This window comes from Papaver somniferum, chromosome 5 (genome assembly GCF_003573695.1).
Source record: "Papaver somniferum cultivar HN1 chromosome 5, ASM357369v1, whole genome shotgun sequence".
NCBI classification, from domain to species: Eukaryota; Viridiplantae; Streptophyta; class Magnoliopsida; order Ranunculales; family Papaveraceae; genus Papaver; species Papaver somniferum.
Window position 1 is genome coordinate 197,055,546 of NC_039362.1, and position 25,118 is coordinate 197,080,663.

A 25,118-nucleotide genomic window follows, 5' to 3' on the forward strand; every position below is an offset into this window, starting at 1 on the left:
ATGGCATATTCAGATTTACATTCAGGGTTTATGTCTGGAAAACTTATGAATCAGAAACCAGTTGGAGCTCAGTTGCGCATGTTAAGTTCTAGTAATGGTTTGGTACTTTGTTATTTATTACACTCAGATGGTCATATGAAATTTCATGTTTGTAATCCACTAACTGGTATATCTTGTGAATATTCATCATCATTCGCAAGTTGTTATAAGGTTGTACGTATCCCAGAATTTAATGAGCCTTTGAAGAAATTTAATGTTGAGATATTTTGTTCTCATCTGGCTGTATGGGAAATCTTTCAAGTTTCTTGTGGTGAAAAATGTTGTGTAGAAATTTTCTAATTTTGATAAAGTTGTTATCCTTAGTGGTGTTCTGTTTTGGATTGAAGGACGGCATAGAAAATGTTAGTTTACAATCTCAATCAGAAAAATAAAAGTGACATACATCAATGTAGTTTGATTAATTTTCCAGCCAAGGAGTTTCTCGAGAATGAATTTAGTAAGCTCTAAAACTAGACGGAAAAGAATGGGAATGACTGTGAGTGTTTGGGTGCTCAATGAGGTCAACTGGAAAATATTGCACAACGATATTTCACTAGACAATATCTTAGTAGAACGGCGCTCTCGGATAGGAGAAGATGAAGTTGCACCTGTCCAAGTTTTAGGTTTCAGTCCAGTAGACCGAATGTTGTTTTCCTCAGTTGCAAGCAAAGGGTTTTGGGGTTAAATATCCAAACCTGAAGCTTCTAAGATCTCTGCTTGGACAATATGCATGTATATGATGCAGGTCTGATGTTTCTGCCATTTGTGGTAAAGCCAATGCCAGCAGTACTTCCACCGCCCTCTTGGATAGACACTTAAAACTGATCTTCGCATTTCAAATTCCGAATATAGAAAAGGAATGAAAAAAGTGTAAGGTTTACTAAGGAACTCATTTTTCTCTTTTAGCTGTTTTTAATTTTTGTATTTTCATATTCAGAAACTCAATGCTTAGTGTTTGAGGGTGAAAACGATTTCTGCTGATTTTGGTAATTTCAGGTGTGTGGGTGACAAACGAGTTTAAACCCTAAATAATGTACTGCAAGGGAGTACTTTAAATTCGAGAGATCGATCTGTACAAATCCGTCCTAAACCAAGAAATGGTCGTTCCAGACTTGCTTCGGTTACAAAGTGAAGGAGAAGGGTTGGTTTTGGGTAGGGAAGCGAAGAGATTGTTGAGACCAGAATAGTTGATTCTGGAAGAGTAGGTTTTTTACGACTTGTATCAGAAAGTGGGAAGCTAACAGATGGAAATCTATCAAATATTTTCTGAGTGTTGTATGCTTCTGACCTGAACCCATTGTTCGATGGAAATAGGTAACACCTATTTATACAAGTCGAAGTGAAACGTACTCAGGTCTCATTAAGAAATGGAAAACGGGTGAGTAAATGGGAGGAGGTGCTAACCCGTAACGCCTGGAATTGATGTTCCATAAAAGAAAGCGTTTCACCATTACTCCCTGTATTTACTAACCACCTCATCCTTATGACACTGTCTTGTAACGGGCGTAGTGTACGCCGCACGCTGTAAACCGCCAAACCAATACCCAATGAGCATCCCCTAGTTTGTGACAAGTGTTGATGTCTCGAGTGTTTTTGTGGAAAACACGTAGCATGTTGTTGTTGTTTGGAAAGTTGAGCTTGGGAGACTTGTCGGCTCGGTGATGACCTTCGACGGTTGAGAGTTTGCATCTTGAGAGGAAGGGTAGTCGTTGATTATTGCAACCCTTCGTTTGGTAACCAGTGGCATGAAAGCGTAGACGGTATAGCTTTAATATGGCCTAGTTTAGGCGCGGCCGAAAGTTAGTGTTTTGGCTTTGTTTGGGCGCGACCAAACTAGGGATTTGCGTCCATGCGTTAGCTGGTAACCTTGGACGGCCAAGATCTGCATCTTAGATGGAAAAGTGGCCGTTCACTGTTGCAGGCCTTTGTTTTGGCAGCCGTGAAGTGAAGGTCGGCATGCTATGGTACGGCAAGGTGGCTGGCATGCCATTGGCGCATGGCGGCATGCCTTAGCGCAGTTTGGCATGGCCAAAGTTAGAGTCTTGGGCCAAAGGTTACCATGCGTTGGTTGGAGACCTTTGACGGCTAGGATTTGCATCTAAGATGGAAGGGTGGTCGTTGATCGTCGCACGCCTTCTTTTTGGTAGCCGCATAGGGAAGGTCGGCATGGTGTGGCGCGACAAGGTTGTTGGCATGCCCTTGGCACATGTGGCATGGCATGCCTTGGCGCGGTTTGGCGTGGACAAAACTAGGGTTTTGGGCCAAAGGTTTCCATGCGTTGGTTGGCGAACCTTGGACGGCTAGGATTTGCATCTAAGATGCAAGGGTGGTCGTTGATCGCTGCACGCCTTCGACTTGGTAGCCGCATAAGAAAGGCCGGCATGGTGTGGCGCGACAAGGTGGTTGGCATGCCATTGGCACATGTGGCATGGCATGCCTTGGCGCGGTTTGGCTTGGCCAAAACTAGGGTTTTGGGCTAAAGGTTACCATGCCTTGGTTGGCGACCTTGTACGGCTAGGAGTTGTATCTAAGATGGAAGGGTGGTCGTTGATCGTCGCACGCCTTCGTTTTCGTAGCCGCATAAGGAAGGCCGGCATGGTGTGGCGCGGCAAGGTGGTTGGCATGCCATTGGCACATGTGGCACGGCATGCCTTGGCGCGGAGGTGCGGCTTGCATGGCATGCCATTGGCGCAGTGGTGCGGATGGCATGGTTGGCATGCCTTGGCGAAGAGGTGCGGCTGGCATGGCATGCCATTGGCGCAGTGGTGCGGCTGGCATGGTTGGCATGCCTTGGCGTGGAGGTGCCGCTGGCATGGCATGCCATTGGCGTTGTGGTGCGGCTGGCATGGTTTGCATGCCTTGGCGCTGTGGTGCACGTGGCTGGCATGGCATGTCATTGGCGTAGTGGTGTGGCTGACATGGTTGGCATGCCTTGGCGCGGAGGTGCGGCTGGCATGGCATGCTATTGGCGCAGTGGTGCGGCTGGCATGGTTGGCATGCCTTGGCGCGGAGGTGCAGCTAGCATGGCGTGTCATTGGCGCAGTGGTGCGGCTGGCATGGTTGGCATGCCTTGGCGCGGAGATGTGGCTGGCATGGTCTCCCATTGGCACAGTTGTGTGGCTAGCATGGTTGGCATGCCTTGGTATGGTAGCATAAGAATTAGGGTTTGACATAGATGATGTCAGTCAATGTTAAGGGTTCTGCCGTGGAATATGACCCATGTATAAAGAAAAGTACCCTGGTAATTCTTACGTAGACATGCTGATTGATTCAATAAATGCGCTAATGGTCATAATGACGTCATATCATATGTATGATTTTACGATTTTAACCCTAAACTAAAAACCACCATCAATACTTAGATATGCTGGATTTTCTTTCAAATCCAAGAATATCAAGATCAAGCTTGGTGTAACAGCTGTTTATGTTAAAAGTAACATCTCTTGGTGTTTGATGTTATACTACATGGGTTTGAAAGAATATTAGTTGAGTGGATGTTATCGTGTTTCTTTTCTTCATGTCTTCTTAACTAGTAGACTTTGAAATTTATGTTTTTAAGAAATGAAGTAGCGTTACATGGTGGGTCATTAATATTCTTGGAACAAGTTAGTTATCTCTAGTTTGTTGATTAAGAATGATGGTTAATTTAGAACCACATCTTTCTTTCTTTTCTCCTTTGAAAGATGGACGTTAATATGAATCATAACTTAAAAATGTTGCTGGGCTTTCTGACTTAGAATGGTAGAGTTACTTACAAGCGTCAGGAGTATCTATCATTGGTCCAGAGTTCAGTTCATTCAAGACATTTCCAGGTATTTTGTTTGTTTGTCTCCGTCTTCGATTTTAATTTTCTTAAATTTTTAGTTTTTGCTGTTAATTTTTGCAATGTGTATGATCAGAGTTGTGAACTGACAGTCATAGTTGTACAACTAAGAAAAACAAAAAATAGCAAGAAAAACTACATATTGTTGTCTAAAAAGCTGAAGAAATTATGTATTCTAAAGCCAATTCTGAGGTAATATTTTCATTGGAACAGTGGTCCAAGGTTTTTCAAATCGCACGATTCGCTTTAAAAAAATCCAATTCGATTCACATCGGAACTCTGAATCGCATCACCCAAAGAATCGTATTTATTCTATTATAAATATGCGATTTTGACTTTATTTTCTTAGTTGACCAACACAACAAGGTGTAATGTAATAATCGATGTCCCTTCGTACATCTGTGTCCTATGGACCCCATCAACTAGCTACATCTCTAGGGACAATAACTCACTTGTATTTACATTGGAATTGTTTGCTTATGGACGCGTGGAATACTAATGTGTGATAAAAAATACTAAATTGAGTGATAAAAAAATTAAATTTATGGTTGCATGCACGGATGCACTTTATAGAGCCAGCAGTTTATGAGTACCGAGCCACTGCACCACATTTGTTTTCTTGTGTTTGTTCATAAATGCATATATCTTTTTATGATATCCTTATTTTTGTTGGAAATTACTTATACATCCCGTAAAAATTAGTGTTACTTGTGAAAATACAATCATATTATTAATTTTTAAGGTATATATAGAAGTGACTATGAATCTACGATTTCACGAGTCATTATAGGATTCGATTCCTTAAAATTCAAAAACGATTCAGGGTACGATTTATGATTTCACAACCTTCTTCAATATAAAAAAACCCTTCTTTTTCTGTTTCCTTTTCTGTTTGTTTTTTTCAAAAAATTAAACTTTGTTTTTTTTCAATATGTACGTAGAAGGTGTTAAAGATTCTATGGGATCGGGTGAATGACGCCATTGATACGATTATAAGAAGAGAAGTGAAACATGAGAATATTTACACCCTTGTATAGAAGGGTTCTGCCCATATCTGTGTGTTTGTCTTAGCTCTCTTCATTTTGTTCTCATTTCTTAATTCTAAGATTACATTGCAGAACAAGTTAAACTAATACACAGGTAGTCCGTAATCTGCCATGAACATACATCATCAACAAGTGTCTCTATTTGATAGAAACATACCCTCGTGTTACAGACAAAGGGTTGAACCAGCAGTTTCTAATAAATTATGGGTATCATAGAGACGGATCATCGATTAGACAAAACTAAATCAAAGATAAAAGAGATAGGAGAATTAAAGTGGTTCGGCACTAACGCCTACGTCCACTGACAGAACCCCGTAGGGTGGATTGGATTATTGATCTCCAGAGTTTTATGATTCTGGGATAATATTACAGTTACATGACGAGTCCTATTTATAGGATTATTGAATCAAAAGTAAACCTAGAGTAGCAAAATACATTGACTAGGTAAACTAACTTATCCAGCTAGAATAAAGGAGTTAATAGCCAGAATGCATAATCTTATGCATGACTTGGTCTTGTAAATATCTTCTCCACACGTCCGTTCAATGAACCAAAAGCTAACTCACCACCTCGATCACCTAAGTGGCTAATATGTGTGCCATATATTCCAACACCCCCCGTCAAGTTGGACACGGAGAGAAATGAAGTGTGCAACTTGGACAATATCTTGAAAAGAAACCTTGTAATTTAAATTTTGCATGACGTGCTTCGACCATGGCATGGATGCTTCATTCACGTATTTAGACCGCAGCAGTTGAACTTTATGATCTTCTTTTCATCATTTTCTTTTTTACGGTCTTCATGCCGTGAGTGTATATCCAGATAACTTAAACTCCATGGTGTTAGTGAGTACTTGAGAAACGGAAGTACCACTATTGTTGATAACCCAACCAAAAATCTTTTGTGTCAGTATGTAGCAAAAGAAAAATATATTGCAGACAGAAAGGTAAACAAGATATAGGATGATGATTAGGTTTGCTTAGCTAAACCTAGAGATAACTCATATAAGCATTTGCATGCTTCATAAAATTATTGAGAGATCGTCAAATAGTTTCCTGAATTTGCAAACCAATGATGATATATAAAACTAACTTGATGTATTGAACAGTAGTTGTTACCTTCACAGGCTTTAGAGAGTTTTATGTTTCATGAATTCTTCCTCCAATTGACAATGGTTAAACCAGAAAAGGAGTATGGTCTATTAACAGAAAACAAAAAACTGTGTATCCTCAAGAGTCATTAGGTATTAGGAAGAAACCTTAATAAAGGTGTGAGATAATGACATATTACGAACAGAAAATATATTCGAACCCATGATATTTAAAACAAGGATCTCGAAAAATTATTTTAGTCTTGGATTGTGATCTGTGATGCAAAATAAAAGGAAGGATCTCTGTAGTGTTTGGAACTCCGTAAACCAGAAAAGGAGTATGGTCTATTAACAGAAAAGGAGTACATGGACTATGGACTGACGGTGCAGACTATATCCACAGCTCACGGTGCAGACTATATCCACAGCTGATAGGCAAGAATCATTAGAGATGATTATGAGAATTAGCTTGGATAAAAGCAGAGTCGATGAATATCGACAGAAGTACAAAGAGATTACTTCGATCAAAACTTACACTCAACATATGAGCGGCCATGGAATAAACTTGGCCTTGAATACTGACGAAAACAGTTGTTGATAAAAATGACATCTTTGCAATCACCAAAGGATTTTCGCGAAGGTGAATGTTATACAGCCTCTTATACATTGCATGAGAACAAAAAAGACTGCTTTATCGATGAACACGATTCTTTCATTTGATAACCACTGCAATAGCTATAGAGGAAACCATTAGTGAGTTTCATGCTATTAAAGGAGAGAATATATTCTCATAAAAAATAAATTCCTAATCCGAAAATTTTCGGAAAGAAAAGATGATTATTTATTAAGGATATATACTGAAAATATGGAAAATATTTTCAAATTAATCGATTAACAGACTTTGGCAAAATTCCGAAAAATGGAGATATTTTCGGGATTGACTTAAATATGGAAATCTTCCTGGAAAAGATGAACCAAAAAGCTACGTCTATGTGTACGGCAAAGACTCAAAAGCTATATCTTCATGTGTACAACAGATAGACTTGAAAGCATACATACAGTAATGTGAATAAGACAACATCAAAAGGAACTTGATGAAGATAATAACAGAACTCACGAATCTTATATGTAAAGTCGTGAATGCTATCGTTGTTTTACTGTTGACGGCTTAAGAAAGGAAAAGGAAAAATTTAGATGTAAGCAAAATTTGAATACTGGAAGAAAAACATAGATTTTCGTCCAAAGAACGATACCCATAGACATAATGAAAAACAAAACTCATGATGATGATAGAAACGATCATTAGGAAGAGTTATTTGATGATAACTCTGTTGGAAATACCGAATATAAATCATCTATAGAAATATAGACTAATATCAAAGATTAGTACAAATAAAATAGATGAAAATGACAGCAAAATAATTAGAAAGCGGAAGCAATCTGAGCGGATCTCCCCGCTCTGATACCATAATAAATTATGGGTATCATAGAGACGGATCATCGATTAGACAAAACTAAATCAAAGATAAAAGAGACAGGAGAATTAAAGTGGTTCGGCACTAACGCCTACGTCCACTGACAGAACCCCGTAGGGTGGATTGGATTATTGATCTCCAGAGTTTTATGATTCTGGGATAATATTACAGTTACATGACGAGTCCTATTTATAGGATTATTGAATCAAGAGTAAACCTAGAGTAGCAAAATACATTGACTAGGTAAACTAACTTATCCAGCTAGAATAAAGGAGTTAATAGCCAGAATGCGTAATCTTATGCATGACTTGGTCTTGTAAATATCTTCTCCACACGTCCGTTCAATGAACCAAAAGCTAACTCACCACCTCGATCACCTCAGTGGCTAATATGTGTGCCATATATTCCAACAGTTTCTATACCAGCTCTCTGTGCCACAAAAGCTGTTAGCAAAATGCTTAGTCCTGAAAGGGCGACACCTCTTTCAAGTTAATATAAACCTCCTTCACCATTCAAGCATTATCTAGGGAAATATAGTTTCGAAACCATAAAACTTATCAATTATCTGATTCGCAGAAATGTGGTGGGTACGGTGGATTGGTTGCATAAATACTGGTGGAAGTAAGATTTTTTATCAAACTTATTTGTTGAGTTGGTCGTTGATCATTTATCTGGTTGACATTTTGCAGATTAGAAAAGCATGGGCCGCAAAGCTTGTGGCTTGTGCAGAAATCCAAGGAAGTTTGGGACACTTTTGAAACCTTGCATGAAAAAGATGATGTCGCTTCTAAATTGCTTGGCCACTGGCGGGAACAATGATGATAAGCGTGTAAAGCATAAGGACCTCGTGTGTACTTCCACGGATACCCAGGTGCCAGTTAACTAAGTCAGTTGGGAAGCTATTTTATTCAACAATGTGCATGTTTGTGTATTTGGATTACGAATTGCCAAGATTGACCCGCATTTTAATCGAACAAGGCATATTCGGCCGACTTACCATAATGTAGATTTTACTTTACTAGTGGCCTTAGAGCAACTGCAGTGGTGCGACCAAAACCAAAGACCAAAGACTAAAAAAAAAGATCAAATTTGGGTTTAGTCCGTCGTGTGGCGTAGAGGGAGAAGAGTAAATTTGGTCGCGCGTTGATATAAAGTTCGCCTGGACATCGAGCGTTGGTAAAGTTTACGCCTGGAATCAGGCGTTGGTAAAGATAACGCCTGAAATGGGGCGGAGGTAAAGATTACGCCTGAAATCAGGCGTTAATAAAGATTACGCTCGGAGGAATTCAAACAGAAAATAAAAAAAAATAAAAAATAAAATAAAATAATGGGGCGGAGGTATAAAGCCCGCCCCATGTGATGGTGGTCTTAATTGTAAGCTTGGGGGGTAATGTATATCAACGCCCACTAAAGGCGTTAAGTTTATCCCCGCCTGGTAGTCAGGCGTAATGTATATCAACGCCCAGTGGGGCGTACATTTAACCTCCGCCCGTTCCAGGCGAATTCTTTACGAACGCCTCTACATCAGGCGTTAACTTTACAAACGCTCGATAAATTGCGGACATTATATCAACGCCCGTTGTGTAGGCGGACATTATATAAACGCCCGACTATATTTGGGTTTGGTCTTGGTCGCAGACCAAATTTGGTCTGGTTTTTAATCTTTGATCAAATTTTGATCGATAGTCCGTCCCACTACGCCTATACACTGGACCTAATATTTGGGTTTGGTCGTCCATTGTGGACGCTCTTAGTCCTCTATCTTTGGTACCGAGTCAGACTACAAGAAGTTAGCTTGATTTGCACGAAATGTAAACATTTGACCTTGTTCAATTTATTCATCTCTGTACTGAGTCTGCCTCAGTTGTACCGGATTGCGTTCCACGATCCAGCAAAAAAGTGTTGCCACCAATTTGTTTTTGTTGGTTTGAATTTTTGTACCTCTTCTTATGTTTGTTGGTGCTTATTTTGAATTACTCATGTTTATGAATTGTTGTGAGTGTTCCTACCGAGTTTTTCTGGTTTCCGGCATTTGAAGACGCAAGGCATTTGATTGGGAGAAGGGTTTCGGATCCATCAGTTCAAGCTGATACAAAGCTATAGCCTTTTAAGGTGATTGCTGGACCAGATGAAAAACCCATGATTCTGGTCACATACAAAGGCGAGGAGAAGCAATTTGCAACTGAAGAAATATCATCTATAGTTCTTGTAAAAATGCGCGAGATTGCGGAAGCTTATCTTGGCTCTTCTATAAAGAATGTGCGAGATCGCGAAAGCTTATCATGGTTCTTCTATAAAGAATGTTGTTGTGGACACACAAACCGCGTGGTGGTCCGAATGCACACAATCAATCATTAACGTCTAAAGAGATTACGATGATGATACCCTGACGCGGATTCATTGGCTCAAAACCCTTGGGTTTATCATGGCCTCCTCCAACTTCCCCGTGCGTGGCGATTATGCATGGGATACAAATATAAAAGGAAAACAAAACATATAAGCAGCTACGTGTGAAGCTAAATGAATGTAAAGTGCTGAAATGTAAATAAGACCAAGGTTTACGTGGTTCAGCACTAAGGCCTACATCCACGGGGTTTGTTGTTCTACTATATTATTCACGGTTACACAAATAGTTGAATGACTTTGGGTTTACATATTTATCTCCACCAAGGGATTAACTTACCTTTGCTACTCTCTCTCTCTCTCTCTCTCTCCCCTGATGTTTTTTCCATCCCCCCCCTCTTTGTGGAGATTGGGTATTTATAAGGTTGGAACGTGGGACCCATCTCTGAAGACCGTTGGAACCTTATCTTCTCGTGTCCTTGCGTCCATCACGCGGAGGTCTGCGATTCCCCCTCGATCCCGCGGAGGCATCTTCGCTCGTTCCACAGGTCGGTCGACACGTGCACTGCTCAGAGTGTTTAATGCGGGTAGTTGAGGGGTCTGCTCGTATCAGACAAGTGTCTTCTGCCCCTGTCAGTCCGTGTCAGCTGACTTTCTCTCCACCGTTGATCTTAGCTCCTCTTCTGGGGATGAGATAAAGCAACTCCTAGGGGTTTATTTGGTGCTTCGTGACGCATCGTGTTTTGATGTTTTGGCTTGCATGCTTTCCACGTACCTTTCTGTATACACGTGTCCGATAATGAGATATATGTGTACACAATTTGCCCCTTTTCTTCGGGCTTAAATGGCTAATGGGTGCCTTGAAGAAAAACTATCGTCGCACATTCTTCTCACTCCTAATAACTTCTCCTAGATACTTGGGCACGTCTTTTATTCGTGCATTAACTGCTTATGTAACGGGCACGTTTTCCTATTTCTCCCTTAATTTCCTCTTTTCTTTCGGGTATTTTAAGGATAGAGAGGAAATTTAATTTCATTCTTCCTAAACACTCTCTCAGTTCATTCTTCCTTTAAATTTCCTGCCTGCCTTCATTAAACCTGTGACCTTAAATTCTTTGTCAGTCTTCATTGCACCTGTGATCTTAAATTCTGTCAGTCATTATTGCACCTGTGATCTTAAATTCTCCCTTCATTGCATCTGTGATCTTCCCCTGTTCGTTTCTTCTACTTGCTGTTTTTGCCGGTGAGTTTTCCTTTTCTTTATTTCACTGTTTTATGCCGTGTTGATTTGTGAATTTTCTGCTACTGTTGTTCCCTGTTTGTGATGAAGAACTTTTTCTGATGCTTGCATACTAGTTTGCCCCTGTTCTTCATCTTAAATTAAGGCAGCCATTACTTCGAGGGTGAAATATTGAGATTGTATCCTAATTTTAGGGTTGCTATGTTATCGTGGTTGTATTGCTATGAATGTGTTTTTTGATTTTTGGTTATCGTGTGTAACTTGTTCTTGATTTTATTCTTTCCGCAGCCATGTCTGACCGTCCGCGGCCTACTTATGAGACTCCTGATTCTAGGTTGTCGAGATCTCCTCAGCGTCGAGAGTCTCAAGATGATGTTCGTCGGAGTCGAGTTTCTTCTGGAGCGAAAGCCTCGTCCTCTCGGGAAGAGATTCCTTCGATAATTCCGTCTGGTTCACGAAGAGTCTTTAATCACTCAATGGTGCGTCCTCGTGAAGATACTAGGAGTACGCAGGCTCCGCCCCGCGCTGTTGCTTTTGACGTTCCTCCTTTACGTTCGTTAGTGCCCGAGCATCATCTACGGTCTTCTCCAACTTTTAAAGGGAAGAATACAAAGGGCGCAGCTCCTAGGGTTGAATCTTCAAAGAATCCCCCCGTGAAGAGAAAAGCGTCTGAAGCGTTTGTGAGTTCGTCCGGCCCTGCCGAGGAGGAGGAGGCTGCTCCCTTGATACGCAGTGTCTCTGTTAGCAGGAAAAAAGTAACCTTCAAGCATATCGATCTTGAAATATTCAAGGAAAAGCATGAGCTTCAAGCCTTCGGGGTTCGTTTCTATGCCCCCGAGGATGATATTACGTATGAGCTTATCTCCAAGTACGAATTCGATGAATTTCATTTGTTAACGACGGTTGGGGCCTTCGAGGCTGGTCTGATGCTGCCTTTGTACAAATCGGGTGATTCCTTTTACTACGACGTGCTCGCTAGTCGTGAGGGTTCTTCCACCAATACTCATAGTCGTTCCGTATCCCAACTATCGGGAAATTATCTTCGTGCCCTGAAGGAATGCTATCTGCGGAGTAAGGGGGAAACGTCGATGACTTGCTACGTCCCCAATCCCTTGGAGAAGGAATGGTATACTCCTGAGAATTTCAATAACTCCTTCGGTGATTACGTCAATAGTAGGAATCGCAAGCCGTGGAGTGTCAGCCTTCGGAATCTCCCTGCTCCTCGAGGCGAGATTCGTCTGTTAAATGAGGTCAGCGATGCCAAGCTGAAGTATGTTCCTGGCACGGAGGCGTCCAGTCGTCGGAAACTCTTCCCCGCGCGAGAAAGGATCAAGCGCGATCATGACTACGAGTGGCACGCCACTGTATTGAGATAGTTGGTCCGTGGGCTTACGGTTGGATTCCCGGTCCCCGCGGATGGCGGCCACCGAGAATAGTAAGCCGCGCGAATCTCCTCCTGTTCGCTATGGAGATTTCTGCCCCTGGCGTCTGAACTTTGCGGGCATGAATTTTCCTTATGCCCTGGATGTCGTAGAGGGAGACGAGGAGGATGGTTCCGGTGCTATACCCCACCGAAGAATATCTCAGCTGCTCAGGTACGCAGATTCTAGCTGCGCTTCGTTTTTTAACTTCCATCACGGGAAAATAATTCCTTTGTGGTGTGGTTTCAGGTATTGAAGAAGAAAAAGATTAGGCCGAAGCAGTCTTCTACTATGGTGTGGGCGAGGTTGAGGCCCAAGAAGAAGTTACTAGTCCAGTGAACGAAGAGTTTGCTGAGGACGAGATTACAGATGGGGAGGAACGTACTGGTACCTCCCCTATCAATGTCGAAGAAGAGGTCTTCGCTGGTCACGCTGGTGATGAAGGAAGGAACAAAGTGTGGTGGCGGATGATGTTGTCATCGGGATGTTTCCGTCCCTGCTGGTGATGTCGCGGATACCCTTCCCACTTCTCAAGAATTTTCTTTCGATCGGATGTATTCCACGGGGGAGTTCTTTGACGAAGCCCTCGATTTTCCCGAGGACTTCTCTTTACTTTCCCCTAATGATGATTGGGATGTTCTTGGTGGTGATGGTAATGGGATGCTACTGTAGAAGTGTTGGTGCGGAGGAGCCTGCTGTGCATGTAGGCGCGGAGGAGCATGCCAACATTCATGCTGAGGGGGTCGAGTCAGAGAAAGGAAAATCTTGTTGACGCGCCCGCCGATAGTCTTCCCCAGTCGCCGATGTCTGAGGGTGAGGACGCCATCATGAGTTGGTTTAAGGAGAAGAATCTTCTGTTTGTCTCTCATCCCGCTCCTGTGGTTGTTGGGGAAAAGGAATCAACCGCGTATACCCGTCGCATGATGGAGATGTCTTCGAAGGCGCAGGTGTCTGAAGCCTGGGGAAAAAGGTTGACGTTCCCGAAGCTACCCTCGTGCCGGAGCCTCCTACTTCGTTGCCGATATGATGGCTATGCCGACGGGTATCAATATGGCTTCCGCAGCAGCGTGTGCTGGAGGTAAATTTTCGTACATGCTTGTACGTGAGAATAGGACGCTTCGGTTGAATAATGTTTTGTCATCTTGATGTGTAGATGATGAGGAGCGAGCATTGCAACCACGTGCTGTATCAGTTCTTTAAAGCGAAATCTCTGAAGCTCGAGGCTAAGCTTCGTCATCGGGAAAAGGAATTATCTGCGGCTGAGGTGGAAATAGAAGAGCTGAAGAAAAGCCTTAAGGAGAAAGAAAACTGGGTGAAGCAGAGGCTGATCTTCGTTCAGAACTTATTGCAGTGCGCGCTGAGTTAGAGCAAACTCGTAGCCAAGTTTCCACTTTCACAGGTTTGGTTCTTTTCCCTCGCCGTATGTCGTCATTCTTTTATCTCTTAGTTGTTCTGTCTGAGTCTCCCCACCCTATGTCCAGTGGGTGGCATCCCCGAGCTGTATGGCTTCGAAACGAAAGAGCTCGGCAAAAATCTCGTATTAGAGATTTGGTTGAGAAGATTAAGAGTGAGGCTAAGAAATGGGATGCTCGGGCTGAGTATGGCGCGCGCGGCATGTTCAGATGGTCGACATGCAAAATCTGTACAACCATGATCGTGCTTTATTTAATGGCACACTGCTGTGGACCAGTGATAATCTGCGGGAAGCCCGTGAGCGTACTTCCTTGTTGGAATCTAGGATTCAGCTATTGGAAGAAGAATTACAGACGGCGCGATCCATTCCTCTTTCAGGGGTCCAAGATAATATGCTCGGTCTTGCCAGGGAACGAGATGATGCTCGTGCTGAAGTCTACGCTCTCAGCAATGCTCTTTCCGCGTCTCGTGCCGATGTAGCTCGTTGCTGAGTCTGAGAGGAATCTTGAAGTGTGCATGTACAGACTCAGCAAAGGGGTCTCAGAGATAAATAAAGAGGTCGACCACCTTCGTCATATGGACTCGATGAAGCAGGTAGAATTAGATGCCTGTCAATTTACTCTCACCAACCTTCAACTAGACTATAAGAAATTATCCGCGGAATATGATCATCTTGATGAAGCGCGAGATGCGGTTGTTAATGAGTATGAAGAGGCTTCGGCTTGTGTCGAAGGTATAATCCCAATTCATCGAGTGTGATCTTGTTTTTTTCTACGCTAACTCCGTGGTGTTGTCTTTTTCAGAGCTCGAACGCCTTCGCGTCACAAATGAAAACTTGAAAAGGCTCAATCTTCCTTAGCACAGCAAGAGGAACAAACCAATCACTTCAAGAATTTAGCAGCCACCCGCGAGGAGGCCGTTGGTGCTGCTTCCAGAGAAGTGAATCGGCTATCTTCGTTTATCCCAAGCCCAACAGCGGACAACAGTTATTAAACATAAGGCTCGTTGTCAATTGGCTGAGGAGACGAACAAGATGCTGGAGAGGATAGAACTTGGCCTAAGGAATGAACATGGTCTCGTGAAGAACTATCCTCGTCGTCCCGTTCCTGCTGCATTGCCCAGCTCCTCGGGCCCCTCTTCTGGTGGGAGCGTCCCATCAAGTCTTCGGAATAATCCTGACGACGGGACCGCCACTAGGTAGAGATCGCAGCGTTTGTAGGGTCCGCGGCATAATTGTACTTTTTGTAACATGTAAAAGGAATTTTTTTGATTGTGTATCCTTGGCTTTGGCCGTTCACTTCTTGTAATCACCCTTTATGAAATGAATCCTCTTCTTGATATACCTACAATGTTTTTTGTATTTTAAGTTTGTGAAAAATCAAAACAAAAGTTTTAAGTGTTTTTGAGTGCGATACTGAAGGAAGGTACCTTCGTGATCGTCTTGAGACCTGTCACCCCGCTGGCAAATCCTGGGCCAGAGGATTCCCAGACGGTGGGGGCCGGGGCAACGTTCTAGGATAGGGTTAAAATATGTACGCACCCATTCCGTCGACCCGTTGCCTTAAGATTGGTTGGGTATCTCTTTCTGCTGGGTGCCTTCCCCCTGGTCCTACACTTATGGACACTGATGGGGGAGCCCTGAGAGATTGTAGATTAACTACTTTCCCCAATATTGTAGGTAGATTCCACTGACTTGATAATTTGAAAGCTTGTTTGATTGATAAGTTGAGGTCTGCAATTCCTCTTCCAGAGATAGAAACATGTGGGCGGTAGGCTCCTTTCTTCTTCTGGTACACTCCCAGCAGATTCAAATCTGCGTTGCTTCTATGGGAAGTATGGTTTGAGCCATTTAGCATTCCAAGGATGCCGGAGGACCTCACCTTTTAGATTACGAAGGTAGTAGGAACCATTACCCGCAATGTCGTGGATCATAAACGGTCCTCCCCATGTAGGTGCTAACTTTCCCCATTTCTTTTCTTGCTGATATCGTGGGATTGTTCTCAACACATACTGTCCCTCTACAAAATTTCGTAGCTTTACCTTTTTGTTGTACTCCCTTGCTAGTCTTCGTTGATAATTTTCCATCTTTTGCAATGCTACTTCCCTTCTTCCTTCCAAGTCGTCCAACCTTTCTAACATATCTGTTGTGAGGTTTTTCTCCCAGGCTTCGGTCTTCGTGGTTGGCATGAGGATTTCCGTAGGTATGACTGCTTCAGCTCCATAAGTAAGAAGAAACGGGGATTCCCCGGTAGCGGACCTTCGTGTTGTCCTGTATGCCCATAAGACATTGTGCAGTTGTTCGCACCATCTTCCCTTATGCTCGTCTAATTGTTTTTTGAGTATAAGGGCGAGGGTCTTGTTGGTAGCTTCCGCTTGTCCGTTGCTTTGAGGGTATAAGGGGGTGGACTTGTTCTTTCTTATTTTGAAGGTGTCGAAGAGCATGTCTATATTTTTTCCCTGTAATTGCTTGCCGTTATCAGATACAATTTCAGCAGGTATACCAAATCTGCAAATGATGTTCTGGAATATGAAAGTGAACACATCCGCGTCTCTGATCCTGGCCAAGGCCTTAGCCTCCACCCATTTACTGAAGTAGTCCGTGGCTACTATCAAAAATCGTCTCTTCCTGATCCTTCGATGAAAGGCCCGACGATGTCTACTCCCCATTTTGCAAATGGCCACGGGCTATCGACAGAGTTTAACATTGTTGCCGGCGCGTGGATTTTTTTCGCGAAGCGCTGACATTCTTCGCATCGTCGGGACATCCTCGCAGCATCTTGTATCATGGTCGGCCAGTAATATCCTTGCGTTTTTGCCTTGTCAGCTAGTGATCTCATACCGCTATGATTCCCTGCGTCACCATAATGGATATCATTTAGAATTCGATGCCCTTCTTTCCGGGACAAGCAGCGTAGTAATGGTCCGAGGAAGGATTTTCTATACAGGACCCCTCCCGAAGATCGTATCTTCCCACTTTGGAGAGCGTCTTCTAGCTTGCTTCCGATCCGCAGGTAGGCTTCCTTTGTCGAGGAAGGCATGTATTGTCACCCTCCAGTCATCTTCGTTGCTGAAATCTTCGTCTTGATTTGCTTTGACAAGATGTCTTCTTCATCAAAGTCGTTATGGATGTCTTCTCCTACTGGTCTTCGATATTCTTCCATCGTATCTTGATTGGTAGCGAAGGAGAATTGAGATGCAATCGAAGGCTCGTATACCCTTGCTATTTTAATACCTTCGGCATTTTTATCCCTCAGCATGGATGATATATGCTAGGGCATCCGCGTGCCTGAGGTCCCTTCTGCATAAGTGCCGGAACTTAATGTTCGGGATTTGTGATGCCAATGTTTGGACCAATGCCATGTAAGCTGAAAGGGTGTCATCGTACACATTATATTCGAGCCCAATTTGCCGTATGACCAGCTGCGAATCACTTGTCAGCCTTACATCGGTTACCCCCATCTCTATTATTATACGTAGGGCATGTACGACAGCTTCGTATTCAACAATGTTATTGGTATGCTCTTTGAATTCCAATCTAAGTGCCTGTATGATCCTTTCTCCAGTTGGGGTGATAATGACAATACCTATTCCTGCTCCTTCCTTATTTTTAGATCCGTCGACGAAGACTTCCCATTGTCTATGACTCGCAGGTTCGAGGATATCCATTGGATCCTTGATTGCTTCCTCGGCTTCTGGTATTCCCTTAATCTCTTCGTCGTTGTCTAGAGGGAGGTCTGCTAAGAAATCTGCCAGAACTTGGGACTTCTGAGAATGTTGAATTTCATGAATGATGTTGAATTGGTCCAGATGGGTGTTCCATTTGGCTATTCGGCCCACTTTTCCCGTGCTTTTGAGGACTGCTTCCAATGGTGCTTTGCATGGTACCCTGACGAAGTGAGTTAGGAAGTAGGTTCTCAGTTTTTGGGTAGCCCATACCAGTGCGAGGATGAGTTGTTCAATCTTAGTATAATTTCTTTCCGCGGATTGAGTGTCTTGCTGACGTAATAGATAGGCTGTTCTATCTTTGTATTGGTTTTGACTAATACCGCGCTGACTGCGTCCTCCGTTGCTGCTATGTACAGTGCCAAAACTTCATCAGGGTCTGGCTTCTGCAGGATAGGGATGAAGCTAGATGTTCTTTGATTTTGGAATGCTTCCTCGCATTCGGCGGTCCATTCGAACCTGCTCCCTTTTTTAAGAATATTGAAGAAATGTTTGCACTTGTCCGAAGACCGTGCAATAAATCTGCCCAACGCTGCTATGGACCCATTGAGCTTCTGCACTTCCTTAGATTCTTTGGTGACGGCATCTCTACTATGGCTTGAATCTTAGCTGGGTCTACCTCGATGCCCCTTTTCGTCACCAGATAACCGAGGAACTTCCCGAGGTGACACCGAAAGTACATTTCTCCGGATTTACTTTCATGTGATGCTGTCTCATTGCATTGAAGATATTCCTCAGGTCCTGGTGGTGATTTTTACGCAGCTTGCTTTTGACGAGCATGTCGTCCACGTAGACTTCTAGGGTTCCTCCAATCCATGGTTTGAAGATAGCATCGACCATCCTTTGGTATGTTGCCCCTGCGTTTCGGAGCCCGAAAGGCATTCTGGTATAGCAATAAAGGCCATGTGGTGTATAGAATGCTGTGTTGGCTGATCTTCTTCTGCCAGGGCTACTTGGTTGTAACCAGAGTATCCGTCCATAAACGACAGCTCTCGTACCCTTCAACTGCTTCAACCAGTTGATCTATGCTCGGCAGGGGATAGCTGTCCTTTGGACATGCCTTGTTGAGATTAGTAAAGTCGATGCATATTCTAACCCCTCCATTTTTCTTAGGAACAATGACCATGTTGGATATCCAGGTAGGGTACTTGACTTCCTTGATAAATCCTGCATCTAGTAGCTTCCGAAGTTCTGTTTCTACCGCCTCATGATATTCTGGAGCCACTTTTCGTATTTTCTGCCTGAACGGGGGTGTGCCCTGTTTGATGCGTAGTTCATGTTGGATTACTTTTGGGTCAATCCCCGGCATATCTCCTAACTTCCAGGCGAACACATCCGCATATTCCTTAAGTAATTTGGTTAAGGAATGTTCTCTCCTTCGCCCATGATGGTCCCAATTTTGACCATCTTCGGGTCTTCTTCCGTTCCTATGTTGATTTCCTTGTGGGTTCCACTGGTGTGAACATAGGCTTGGGTTTCCGAGGACTGGGGCGCTCTTTAATTGCTATTTGGCGTGTTTCTGCTTTTGTTGATTGTTGAGGTACTTGTTTCCGAGCCTCGGACATTACCCTCTTTCGTCAAGCCTTTTCCTGTAGTTTCCTTAAGGAATAGGTCTACGGCTTTCTCTTCGCGTGGTTTCTTGATTTCTTACTCTTCGGATTTTTCGCTGTTCTTCTTGCTCATTGTTGATATGATCCTGAGTGGCCTGGCATTCTCGTGTAGCGATTCGATCTCCCTTGATCTCCATATTCCCTCAGGTGTTGGAAATCTGAGGTATTGGTGGTATGTTGCCGCAACTCCTTTGAGCTTGTGTACCCATTGTCGTCCAATAATGGCGTTGTAGGGGGAAGGGGTATCCACCACACTGAATCGGGTATCCAGTTTCATGGGCCCTGCGTTAACCTGTAACACAATGTCTCCCAAGGGCTTCGTGGCCGCTCCATTGAATCCGTAGATGGTGTGATAAGAGGTCATCAACTGTTCATCATGGAGCTTCATCCGCTTGAATGCATCATAGAATAGGACATTCACAGAGCTTCCCCCGTCTATGAGGATCTTTTTGAGGTTACATCCAGCTATTGGTAATGTTAGGACCAAGGGATCGTTATGGTCTTCCATATCTTCTTCGATATCCTCGGCATCGAAGATGACAGGATTCCATCCATTTTTCATGTTCGTCCACTGTTATCCCATCGACCTTATATAACTCGCAGCGATCTTCGAATTGCTTCCGTAACCTTTTTCCAATCTGTGCTGTGAGTGAGGGTCCTGTGGCTTCGGAACACGAGATGGTGTTGATTGTTCGGTTTTCTTCCGGAAGTTGGACTGGTTTGGTTCGTTTGGATCTGTCCTCGGTAACCTCCTTCGTATGTAATGTTTGAGCTCTCCCGCATCAATTAATTTTTGGATCATTATTTTAAGGTTCTTGCATTTTTCGGTCTGGTGTCCGTTGAAACAGTGATACTCACAGTAATCTTTAGACTTCTCGGATCTCGGGGGCTGCTTTCCCTTAGACCATGGCCATTCTAAGTTTTCCCTCCCTTTGATCTCTCGTAGGATACGAGCATAGCTAGCGTTGAGTTTCGTGTAAACTTGATCTTCGAATTTTCGGTCGCCTGTTCTTCGTTCATCCCTCCGTTCCTTTCTATCTTCGTGAGGTCTCTCATCTGAGCAACCCCTTTTGGCCCCATTGGTTTGTTCTGCTGAATTGGTGCGGGTGAGACCTCTGCGGATATGCCCTCGGGTTTTCCCGTTGAATTTCTTCAAGTCGAGCGTGCTTCTCGATAATTATTCGGAGATCGCCTTCTGTCTTGGGCACGCTCCCGTGAATTTCAACAAATAGGGGACTCATTCGGTCTAAGCCCCATTTATAGCAATTGATGCTTACCACTGGGTCCACGCTTCCTATGGCTTGGCAGATCCTATGCCATCTGTTTGTGTATTCCCTCGTGGTTTCCTTGTAGCCAATGTGTAGTGAAAAGAGCTTATCCATCCCGGTGTTTACAGTCTTGTTGTACATGTATGTTCTTAAGAATTTCTCTGCAGTTGGTCGTATGAGGTATGGAGTTTGGTGGCAGATTATCAAACCATGATAACGCCGATCCCTTCAAGCTTGACGGGAAGTATCTACAGAGTACGGCGTCGTTCTGTCCCCATCTAGCTAAGACACGGTTGTAGTACCGAACATGTGCAGCAGGGTCGCTGGACCCATCATAGCATTCGAACGTCGGGACAGGGCATTTCAGGGAATAGGGGTGTTGGCCAAGCGATGCGTTAGGGGCGTGGAGTTAGCTTCTCTCATGACCTCTTCTAACCTTCCCCCACCTTGTTTATTTTTCAATTGCCTGATCTCTGCCATCATCTCATCTCGCAGTTCCTCCATTGCGCGTTGGTGCTCTAAATTCTTCAGCTCATTTCCGTTGACTCTCCATCGTCATAATCCGGGTCGGATACGCTATGTCTCCTTGTCGCGTCTTCATTAGTCGCTAGGACGACTCTACAGTCTTGGTTTGGCTCTGGTGCTTTGGAGCTTGCTTCATCAAGTTGTTGGCTGGTCTTGTGCTTAGAGCAATCCGCTCCTTTAAATCTTGATTTTCTCTGGCCAACAGAGCTACAGCTTCTGCGTAAACCTGTTGGTTCCTTCCTCAGTTCCTCGAGCTCAGCCATTAGTTGGTGTGATTGGTTGGACCCCTGATTGGGAGTCCCCCGCGTGCCGCTACAGCCGTGGCGCCGCCCTCCTCCATGGTCTGTACTAAAGGTGGCAGGGGTTCAGCTTCTGTTGCTGGTGTTTCCAAATTGGAGTGAGCGCCCCTCTGCGGTGCCAGAGCCGCCGGTATGGTTTGATTCTGGTTATTTGTTAGCGGCATTCCAAAGGTTAGCAGATGCGCGGGTTGGAATGTTCTGGATTCATCCACCCTTTCCCTTGGTTGGTTAAGTTGACTCATGGCGAAGGTATTGCTAGCCTCCGCAGCCTTCGGGACTACCGCAGCTTCCCCGTATTTTATCGTTGCTGCTCTGAGAGCCGCCACTGCAACAGAATTAGCGTTCATGGGTGAAGTGATTTCTGCGGTATCCTGCCTTCGATTGGTCATTTTAGTTTTATCTCCTTTCTGCTTGCTTCGGGTGATGATCGGGGTTGTCCGGGTGTTTCTTTTGACAAAGCTTTGGATTTTCCTGCTTCCTGCGTCTTCTCCATCACGTGCCCTTTTGTTGAGACGAAATCTAGCGTAAACTGCCTTCTTTACTCACAACACGTTCTCTCTGTATAAATTATTTCAAACAGAAACGGGAATATCCGCGTGAAGCGGGTTAGTTGGCGAAATACAATTTTTCAAGAGGGAATTAATACCCGCAGGCTATAAATACGGGTTAAGTTTTATTAAAGGCGATCCTTAGTATATAAAAAAAAAAATATGAAAACAACGGACACCATGGTCTATACATAATACAGCGCTGAAGTTTTTGAACATAATACAGTTGACGAATGATCTATACGGTCAGAGCTGATAAAATCGGAGCAATCATATGCCAAATTAGAATGAAATCACAGGACAAGATAAATCTTTTACCGGGACGAAGTCCCTGTTTCTAGCGCCAAATTGTGGACACACAAACCGCGTGGTGGTCCGAATGCACACAATCAATCATTAACGTCTAAAGAGATTACGATGATGATACCCTGACGCGGATTCATTGGCTCAAAACCCTCGGGTTTATCATGGCCTCCTCCAACTTCCCCGTGCGTGGCGATTATGCATGGGATACAAATATAAAAGGAAAACAAAACATATAAGCAGCTACGTGTGAAGCTAAATGAATGTAAAGTGCTGAAATGTAAATAAGACCAAGGTTTACGTGGTTCAGCACTAAGGCCTACATCCACGGGGTTTGTTGTTCTACTATATTATTCACGGTTACACAAATAGTTGAATGACTTTGGGTTTACATATTTCTCTCCACCAAGGGATTAACTTACCTTTGCTACTCTCTCTCTCTCTCTCTCTCTCTCTCTCCCCTGATGTTTTTTCCATCCCCCCCCCTCTTTGTGGAGATTGGGTATTTATAAGGTTGGAACGTGGGACCCATCTCTGAAGACCGTTGGTACCTTATCTTCTCGTGTCCTTGCGTCCATCACGCGGAGGTCTGCGATTCCCCCTGGATCTCGCGGAGGCATCTTCGCTCGTTCCACAGGTCGGTCGACACGTGCACTGCTCAGAGTGTTTAATGCGGGTAGTTGAGGGGTCTGCTCGTGTCAGACAAGTGTCTTCTGCCCCTGTCAGTCCGTGTCAGCTGACTTTCTCTCCACCGTTGATCTTAGCTCCTCTTCTGGGGATGAGATAAAGCAACTCCTAGGGGTTTATTTGGTGCTTCGTGACGCATCGTGTTTTGATGTTTTGGCTTGCATGCTTTCCACGTACCTTTCTGTATACACGTGTCCGATAGTGAGATATATGTGTACACAGTTGTTGTTATTGTCCCTGCATACTTCAATGATTCACAACATCAAGCTACAAAGGATGCTGGCATCGTTTCTGGTCTTAATGTGATGTGAATTATCAATGAACCAACTGCTGCTGCAATTGCATATGGTCTTGATAAGAAGAGCTGTCAAGTACTGGGGAAAAGAATGTTCTTATGGTTGACCTTGGTGGTGGCACATTTGATGTTTCTTTACTGACTATTGAAGAGGGTATTTTCGAAGTGAAGTCTACTGCTGGAAATACCCAGCTAGGAGGAGAAGATTCCGGCAACAGGATGGTGAATCACTTTGTGCAAGAGTTTAAGAGGAAGAATAAGAAGGGTGGAAATCCTAGGGCATTAAGAATGGCATATGGAGCGGCTGTCCAGGCTGCGATTTTTGGTGGTGAAGTGATCGGGTGTTGCTGTTTGTTGTTACTCCTCTCTCCCTTGGTTTTCTCTACCTACTGAAACAACCAACCTGGAGTGTTAATTCAGGTGTACGAAGGCAAGAGGTATTCTAAATGTGTCGCGTGGTAAATTCAAGTTGTCTGGAATTCCACATGCGCCACGTGGTGTCCCTCAAATCACTGTTTGCTTCGACATTGATGCAAATGGTATTGTAAATGTGTCTGCTGAGGATAAAACTACAATGCAGTAGAACAAGATTGAAATCACTAATGACAAAGGTAGGTTGTCCAAGGAGGAAATTGAGAAGACGGTGCAGGAGGCAGAGAAGGACAAGATGGGATGAACAACAGAAGCTGACAGTCAAGTCAAAGAATGCTCTGGAGAATTATGCCTACAATATGAGGAATACTATTAAGGACAAGAAGATTGCTGGGAAGTTGGCACCAGGTGACAAGAAAAAGAAAATGAGGATGCTATTGAATCTGCTATTCAGTGGCTCGATGACAAGATGAAAGAGATGGGGAGTCTTTGCAACCCTATTATTGCTAAAGATGTATCAAGGTGGTGCTGGACCTGACATGGGTGGTTCTGGTGGCATGGATGAGGATGGTCCTGCAGTTGGTGCTGGTAGTGGTGCAGGACCCCAGATTGTGGAAGTTGATTTAAGTGGAGGAACAATATCACTTCAATGGCTTGAAGTTGATGGGGATGTCTTTCCTTTAGTTTAGTTTAGGTTTTTCTTTGATGTTACCAAAGGTGCTAAAGGAATTGTTGGTCTTGGAAGATCAGGAGCTTCTTTAGCTTCACAAGTTGCATCTGCATTTCGCTTCTCTAGTGCTCTCAGAAATTTTCTTTGGATCTATCTTCGACTAGCGAAGGTATGCTGTATTCTGGTGATGGTCCTTACACTAACCAACAGTTTGAGGAAGCCATTAGCTTAGGCACCACTCATTACCTACTCTTCTTGTGCCATACAGATAAGAACAGATTCAAGACGATAAGAAAGGATGCAATTTCCATTTATGGTATGAAGCAAGCAAAAAATGGAAATACAAACCCCTTCCTTGCATTTCTCACAAATTAATTGGATTGTCGTCCTCTAGTGATGCGAATAGAGAAGAGGAATGAGTTGTTTTTTGTATTTTAAATTGTTCCCTTTTACTCTTGCAACTTTTAAATGAACTAAAACAATGGAAGAAAATAACTTTGACAATATATTTCCCAAGAAATTATGCCACAAATGATGATAATATAATATATAGTCAAATCTTATTGGTATTGGAATCAAGTAAAGTCTCTTGCATGGAGTATCTAAGTATACTCAAGGACAATCCCGAGTATATTACACACGAATAAGATTTTTACTTTTTTAAAAAAATGGAAAAAATAATATAAGTAAAATCTCATATATAGAGATCTCATTCTCAATATATTCAAGGAAAATTTCTAGAATATATTATTCTCAATTAGAATTCTTGTTTCTTTTCAGAAAAAAATGAAAAAATAATGCATAAATGGAAACGATTAGATATTTTTGTGTTATACATAAATGCATACCAAAAGGAAATCATACACAAAAAGATCTACAATAAATACCTTATAATCGATCTGTCTTCTCCATAAACCTGTCGCATAGC

At 43.3% G+C, this 25,118-nt stretch overlaps 1 pseudogene; it reads left to right on the forward strand.

Moving 5' to 3' along the window:
* LOC113280507 lies at positions 1-24,058 on the forward strand (annotated as a pseudogene).
* Positions 24,059-25,118: the final 1,060 nt, after the last annotated feature.